Here is an 8,584-nt window from a genome sequence, read left to right as displayed (position 1 = left end):
AATAGACCTAGCACACTGATACACAGCTCACTTCTAATCATTCCACATATTGATTTAAAACATATGAAGACTGCAAATTAGCAATGGAAAAGTACACATGAAAGCAAATTTTAAATGATAGGAAGATATATCATTGAACTCCATATAATCATATGCACCAGTAAAGTAATAACATTGGCATTTGTGTATCAAGAAGCATGGCACTTGAGAAAGTATACTTTGAACACACTATGCCAGCAAATACACAAACCAGGAAAACAAGAAAAATAGTCCCTAAATCACAGCAACTGTGTTTGAATAATGAAATTATCTCATTTGCTCACTTCTCTATTTCTCAAATATCCTACTATATAGTGTTGATATCTTAAATGATAGAAGATGATAAACAACATGTTTCGATCCTCAAACATTTCACTCATTCTAAAAATGCTGATATTATGTTTACAACATAGTTACAGTGATGACTCTCATGGGGAAAAATATAGCCTTCCCTCAAAAGCACTTATTTTCCTTGTTTAGTAAGAGAAAAAAATTTAGTTCATGTGTGTGTGCATGTGAGCCTGATAATGAATAATTCTGTATATTTTTAAGTAGAAAACATGAAAGACCTTTTCTCTTGGTAGTTTCAAGTCTTTGCCTCTTCTGTGGCTGAGATGATGGTTGAAATAGCAAATCGGAGTAAGTTACAACTTCTTCACTCATTACTGAAAGGCAGAGATACAAGAAAATGAACCAAAAATTACATTTTAAATTCATGTAAATTGTGAAATCCATAAGTAAAATTGGTATTGAATAAAATGATATTGGGAATGAATTTGAATAACTATTGATTGATTAGAATACAATTACAAATATGAAAATATTTTCAGAATGAAGAAATATTAATTTTTAACTGTTACTTAATGAGTTGGGAGGACTTCTCAAGTGGCTCAGTGGCAAAGACTCCACCTGTCAATGCAGGAGAAGCAGGTCTAATCCCTGGGTCAGGAAGATCCTTTGGAGGATGAAATGGCAACCCACTGCAGTATTCCTGCTGGGAAAATCCCCTGGACAGAGGATCCTGGGGAGCTGTAGTCCATGGGGTCACAAAGGGTTGGATACAGCTGAGCGACTTAGCACGCATGCAAAGTAGTTGCTATGGTATATATTTTTTGGCCTTTTAAATGTTGCCTATTCACAATTGCAAATCTGTTAATATCATTTATTTATAAGTAAAAATGCAAAAGATGATCTGATGCCTTTACTGAATTCTTTCGACTGAAATTTACCCTTATAGCTTGGCACTTCCATTCTTTCACAGTTTCACCTGTTCCTGCTTTCTTTCTAGTCTCATCTTTCAACTCAATCTATTTTCATTTTCCCCATAATTCCACTGACACGTTTGTTCTTTCTCAACATACCACAAGCACTTCTCCAGTTTCAATGTTTTGCTCAAATTCTTCCTTCTCAAGTACATTTTCCTCCTCTATTTCCTCATCATGAATCTGTAGACCAAATTCTACCACCTTTAATAAAATTTCCAGATCCTCCAATAACAATTCATCTTTTTCCATTTTTTGTCATTATTTTTCACTTGTCACCATCCAATTAGTTATCTCCTTTTACCTTATCTTTCATTAATGTCTCCCCAATGTATTTTTAATATAAATTTATTTATTTTAATTGGAGGTTTATTACTCTACAGTATTGTATTGGTTTTGCCATACATCAAATTTCTTGACACATCTTATTAACCTTTGTTACTGCTGTAATTGTTTATTAGATTTATATATGAAGTATAAAAAGTAAGTTTGTGTATTAAACTTTAATTTGAAAAAATTTGAAAAATATTTTTCATGATTAAACATTTTAGAAAATTTGATAGGAATCTGTGTGAAAAATTTTTATGCCCTTACTAAAGGATAATATATCCAATTTATGCATAGTTTAATTATGTCTAATTATGCTTTACCCTGGTAGAATTTTATATTTCCTCATTTATTTTCTCTAAATCTCAAATTTATACCAATTAATAAGGTCAATATATCATAAAATATGAAATTAAATAGTATCAGTGATAATAATAATGTCATATTAAATAGTATCAGTGAAATTACTAAAATTAGATAATAATTAGAATCACTTCTTTATTCCAACTCATCTGATTTCTCTTATAGCATCACTCTTTTCTTCAGTTCTTTCTCCCTTCCTTTCTTCTCTGTTCTCTTTCCCCACTCTCTTTCCCTATACTCATACTTTTATTTCCTTTTCTTCCAAATGATATTTATAGAGATATATAAATGTGTATATATATATGATTGAAAATTATATATAATCATATAAAATTATATTATTATTTTTAAAACATATCTATATATTGAATACGTTTGTTTTTGCATCTATAACTTCAGTTTCTTTGATCCAAATTCCCTCAAAATTCCAAAAAATACATATTGAGAAACAATAGAAATCTGGGAAATTAACAAATACCTGATTTTTAGAAGACAGCGTCTGAACTTTTGCAGAGTCTGTGTATATATCCTTGGAAGAAGAAATCTTATCTTTTATCACAGCAGTTTGAATTTAAAATTTTGATCATCAAGAGCCCAGAAAGTAAGCCAAGAAAAGAAATACACAGGCTAATAATGCATTTGCCTGTTGTATGAGAGACTCTGACAGGTGAGAGCAGAATTCAAGAGTAAGAGTGCTCTGGATGTAGCCACACAGGAAACTGTTTTACTGCTGCTCAGTTTAGCTCTGTATCATCTCTAGATTGGGCATGTCATTGATCTTACCTTGAATTACACTAGATACCTAACATATTTTCACTAAAGACCAGTTTTACTCAACCCTTGCTTTGTTACAGATATACTTGAATACATCATTTATTGTTTTATTTTAAAAAATAGCTTCAAGTGCTTTTAATTATTTCCAGCGGACTTTATTACATTTTCCACTCATTTTGTATTTACATTTTACATGCTATTTTGGAACTACTATTTACTCTTTCCATTCTAGGGTAAGTACTACTTTTCATCACTAGATGGTGCATGCACAATTTTCACAGTTCTCATCATTTATTTATAGTGGGTTATTAATTCCCAAATAATTTTAATCAGCCATAGTCACTAAAAAAAAAGACTACAAATACTAATCAATGAATTATTCACATTTATATAAAATTCATTTTCTCAAAATAATTTAACTCTTGGTGGAATAGAAAACACTTAAAACATAGTAAAGTAGCTCAGTCATGTCCGACTTTTTGCAACCTCGTGGACTGTAGCCTACCAGGCTCCTCCTTCAATGGGATTCTCCAGGCAGAATACTGGAGTGAGTTGCCATTTTCTTCTCCAAGGGATCTTCCCAACTCAGGAATCAAACCCAGGTCTCCCGCATTGCAGGCAGACACTTTAACCTCTGAGCCGCCAGGTTTTATACTCATTTTTCATTGTTAATATTTTCAAAGATTTTTATTTAGTTAATCTTGGGTCATTCTTCATCACCCTCAGAAAAATGAACATATTTCAAAATATTAAGTAAAAAGAATATATATATATATTTGGATAAATAAATAATATGTGGAAGCAGGGGCAATAGCCTCTTTATAACTGAATAATTAACATAGGAAAAAAGGAAGATAAAGTATCAAATAAATCCAAGAAAGCAGAACTTTATCACTAAAAAATGATAAAATAAATTTCAAAAGAAAAAGCATATTTGATCACCTCAACTATTTAAATGTTATTTAATTTTTAAATTTATTATGGAAGATAAATAGGGAGTGAAATATATACATATATTAAAACCTACAAATAATAAGCATAAATAATTATGTCTTGAGAATCCAATTTTGTAATATGTGAAAAGACAGAGAACATAGAATATTCACAGACTTTTAGTGCCAATCAAAATTACTAATCAATTAAGATAAAAGAAAGAAGGAAAACTCTACTATAATAAGATACAAACCTTCAATTAATCTCACTTGCAAACATGGTTTAAATAGAAATAACTTCTGCCATTCAGATATTAAATGCTATCAGACCAATATTTGAAAATTGTATTTAAAATTTACTCTCTCTTAGTCAGAATTCCTCCACTGGAAATGAATTCAATGAAAATAAGCCAAAAAGAGGAAACATTTTCTATTGCTCAGAGAATGGGAATTTATAATTCAAAGGGGAAATTTAAAATGTCTTTAAGTAGTATAATGGTATAAATTATAAGAAAGTTACCATGCATTTATTAAGAATACAAAAACATATTTCTGTGGTATATTTATTAGTATATAGGTAATAAATAATATTTTTTACATTCATATGTTAAGGGAGGAAAATGGCAGGATGAGAAACTTTAAAACACTGACACCTCACTAAATCAATGACAAAGCTGGCAAAATTTTTCCAACTCAATTTCTTTCAGAACTCTGGACTCTAATAAAATACAAGAAGTAGGGAACCATTTCATGAAGAAATAAGTTGCTAATTTTGGTAAAAAGCATGTGTTTCATTCAAAGTGAGTAGAAACAGGATGGTATTTTTTTTTTTAATTGAAGCACAGTTGATTTACAATGTGTTAGTTTCAGGCATACAGCATAGTGATTTGTTTGGGGGATTTTTTTGCAGCTTATATTCCATTATAGGTTATTACAAGATATTGTATATAATTCCCTATGTGATACAGTGAATTCTTGTTGTTTGCCTATTTTATATAGTTTGCATTTGTTAACTTCATACTCCTAAATTGTCCTTCCTCATTTTCCTTTCCGCTTTGGTAACCAAAATTTGTTTTCTACACCTATGAATCTGTTTCTGTTTTGTATATAGATTCATTTGTATTATTATTTTAGAATACACATATAAGTAATATCATACAGCATTTGTCTTTCTCTGTCTAACTTATTTCACTAAACATAATATTCTCTAGATCCATCCACATTGAAACAAATGGTGTTATTTCCTTCTTTTTATGGCTGAGTAATATTCATATATATGCCACATCTTCCTAATCCAGTTGTCTATTGACAGACACTCAGGTTGGTTCTATGTCTTGGCTACTATAAATAATGGTGCTATGAACATTGGGATGCATGTATTATTTTAAGTTACAGTTTTCATATATATACACCCAGTAGTGGATTTACTAAATTATATGGTAACCTGGAGAAACAACCAGAGCTTGTACATTGTTGTTGTTCAGTAGCTAAGTCATGTCCAACTCTGTGACCCCATGAACTGCAGCACACCAGGCTTCCCTGTCTTTCAATATCTCCCTGAGTTTGCTCAAACTCATGTTCATTGAGTTGATGATGCCATCCAACCAATTCATCCTCTGTCATCCTCTTCTCCTCTTGGCCTAAATCTTTCCCAGCATCAGGGTCTTTTCCAGTGAGTCAGCTCTTCACATCAGGTGGTCAAAGTATTGGAGCTTCAGCTTGAGCATCAGTCCTTCCAATGAATATTCAGGGTTGATTTCTATGAGGATTGACTGTTTTGATCTCCTTGCTGTCCAAGGGACTCTTTCAAGAGTCTTCTCCAACACCACAGTTAGAAAGCAACAAGTTCGTATGTTGATGATAAGAGTCTACCTGCCAAAACAGGGGACACGTGTTCATTCCCTGGTCCAGGAAGATTCCACATACTGCAGAATTACTAAGCTCATGCAACACAACTACAGAGACTATGCACTAGAGCCAGCAAGCTGCAACTTCTGAGCCTACATTATGCAGCTACTGAAGCCCGCATGCCCTAGAGTCTGTGCTCCGCAACAAGAAAGCCACTGCAATGAGAAGCCCATGTATTGCAACAAAGAGAAAACCTTCATAATTCCCTGCCTGCAGCAACTAGAGAAAGCCCACGCAAAGCAGCAAAGATCTAGTGTGACAAAAATGAAGAAATAAATATTTTAAAAGAAGCAACTATAGTACAGGAATGATATTATTGACAACAGCAATTATAATCACTTGACTTTGGTTGATTAGCGTTCAGTTAGCATAGAATTGACCCACTCCAGTGTTCTTGCCTGGAGAATCCCAGGGTCAGGGGAGCTCGGTAGGCTGCAGTCCATGGGGTCGCAGAGTCAGACACGACTGAAGCGACTTAGCAGCAGCAGCAGCATAGAATTGAGGTCAGGGAAGACAAGAAAGAGAATAAAATTTTGGACAGGAAGATTAATCATTAATTCGGGAAAGGAAGTTGGTTTTAGGAAGACTCAGTTTCACTCAGTGACAGCTGAGTGGAGGAAATGTCCAGGACAGGGTATGTGTGAAGACCAGAGAGTTTCTATGCCCTCTCTGGGCAGGTGCACCACCCTCCCAGCATATGGATGTGTTTACCAATCTAGAACTTCTCTAAATCCTTTGCTTCAGGTTTTTGTGGCAGCATTGGCATGTAGGCATGGTTGATTAAATCACTGGCTATTGGCAACTCAGTTCATCATCAGCCCTTCTCCCCTCCCTGTCCTTCTGAGTTGAGACTGAAAGTTTCAACTTTCTAATCCTATGGTTGGCTCCTTGGACAACCAATCCTGGTTCTTCAGGAGTTAAGGAAGGGTATAACTTTAAAACTGGTTGCAAGGGGCTTATTATAAACCACAAAAGATGCTCCTTTCACTCTTCACACAGGAAATTACAAAGGTTTTAAAAAGTCTCAGGTACCAGGGAGAGAGACCAAACATGCATTTCCTGTAATATCACAATATTACAGATAATATATATGAGCAAATTGTTGTATGTTTTTTCAGCTCTACACTTTTTAAAAAGTCCTTATCTTCATTCCAAAAGAGTGAGACAGAAAAATTATTGAAAGTAGTCTTTTCAGAAAAATGAGGATGGAACTTCCCAAGTTAGCAGACCACATGTTGTGCTGTGCTTAGTCACTCAGTTGTGTCCAACTCTTCGTTACCCCATGGACTATAGCCCACCTGGCTCCTCTGTCCATAGGATTCTCCAGGCAAGAACACTGGAGTGGATTGCCATGCCCTCCTCCAAGGGGTCTTCCCAACCCAGGGACTGAACCCAGGTCTCCTGCATTGCAAGCAGATTCTTTGCCATCTGAGCCACTAGGGAAGCCCATAACTGCTGGAACTGAACAGAACGTGTGAGTTCTAACTCTTGCTTGGGCATGCTCAGTGTCTTCAGTTGTATCCAACTCTTTGTGACTCTGTGGACTACTGCCCGCAGGCTCCTCTGTCTGTGGGATTCTCCAGGCAAGAATACTGGAGTGGGTAGCCATTCTGTTCTTCAGGGAAATCTTCCCCACTCAGGAATTGAACCTATCTCCTGAGTCTCCTGCATGGCAGGCAAATTCCTTACTCACGGAGCCAACTGAGAAGCCCCATGGAGCACTGAAATAAAGTCAATGTGTGTAATTTAGTGCTAGGTTTTTTTGGAGTTTTTTTTTGTCCATGACACATGACACAAGGGATCTTGATCAAACCAGTCAGGGAACTAAGACCACCACGTTTTCATATTTTTATCTGAAAAAAAAAATAGCGTTTGGGACATAAAATACTCATGTTTTAATGATAATAAGATTAGGAAGCCAGGTCAAAGCATTCAACTTACTTGGTTAGTTTCCTTCCCTAGATAAACTGCCTGCCAAAGGAAAATGTGTAAAATCAGAATTAAGTACACCTAACTCATCCTTGCTTTCCAGTTTAAGTCTAATGAAATTGTGAATAGCACAGAGAACCCAGCTTTCTGTTAAACGTTATTCTTCATTAGTAAAGAACTAACTTAACTTGTTGAGAGGAGCAACCGCATGTCCAAGGAGCAGTGCCTGTGTGGGCGCAGGAGGGCTGAAAGGAGCTGCTACACATTCAAGGTCAGGAGGGGTGGCAGTGAGGAGATACCCCTCGTCCAAAGTAAGGAGCAGTGACTGCGCTTTGCTGGAAGGGCCGTGAAGAGATACCCCACGTCCACGGTAAGAGAAACCCATGTAAGATGGTAGGTGTTGCGAGAAGGCATCAGAGGGCAGACACATCGAAACCATAATCACAGAAAACTAGTAAATGTAATCACACGGACCACAGTGTTGTCTAAATCAATAAAATTAAGCCATGCCTTTTGGGCCACCCAAGATGGGCGGGTCATGGTGAAGAGGTCTGACAGAATGTGGTCCACTGAAGAAGGGAATGGCAAACCACTTCAGTATTCTTGCTTGGAGAACCCCATGAACAGAGTGAAAAGGCAAAATGATAGGATACTGAAAGAGGAACTCCCCAGTCGGTAGGTGCCCAATATGCTACTGAAGATCAGTGGAGAAATAACTCCAAAAAGAATGAAGGGATGGAGCCAAAGCAAAAACAATACCCAGTCGTGGATGTGACTGATGATAGAAGCAAGGTCTGATGTTGTAAAGAAAAATTTTGCATAGGAACCTGGAAAGTTAGGTCCATGAATCAAGGCAAACTGGAAGTGGTCAAACAAGAGATGACAAGAGTGAACGTCGACATTCTAGGAATCAGTGAACTTAAAATGGACTGGAATAGGTGAATTTAACTCAGATGACCATTATGTCTACTACTGTGGGCAAGAATTCCTTAGAAGAAATGGAGCAGCCATCATGGTCAACAAAAGAGTCCAAAATGGAGTACTTGGATG

This window comes from Oryx dammah, unplaced genomic scaffold, assembly GCF_014754425.2.
Source record: "Oryx dammah isolate SB20612 unplaced genomic scaffold, SCBI_Odam_1.1 HiC_scaffold_29, whole genome shotgun sequence".
Classification (NCBI taxonomy): Eukaryota; Metazoa; Chordata; class Mammalia; order Artiodactyla; family Bovidae; genus Oryx; species Oryx dammah.
The sequence above is the reverse complement of the archived record's forward strand: the minus strand, read 5'-3'. Positions refer to the sequence as shown.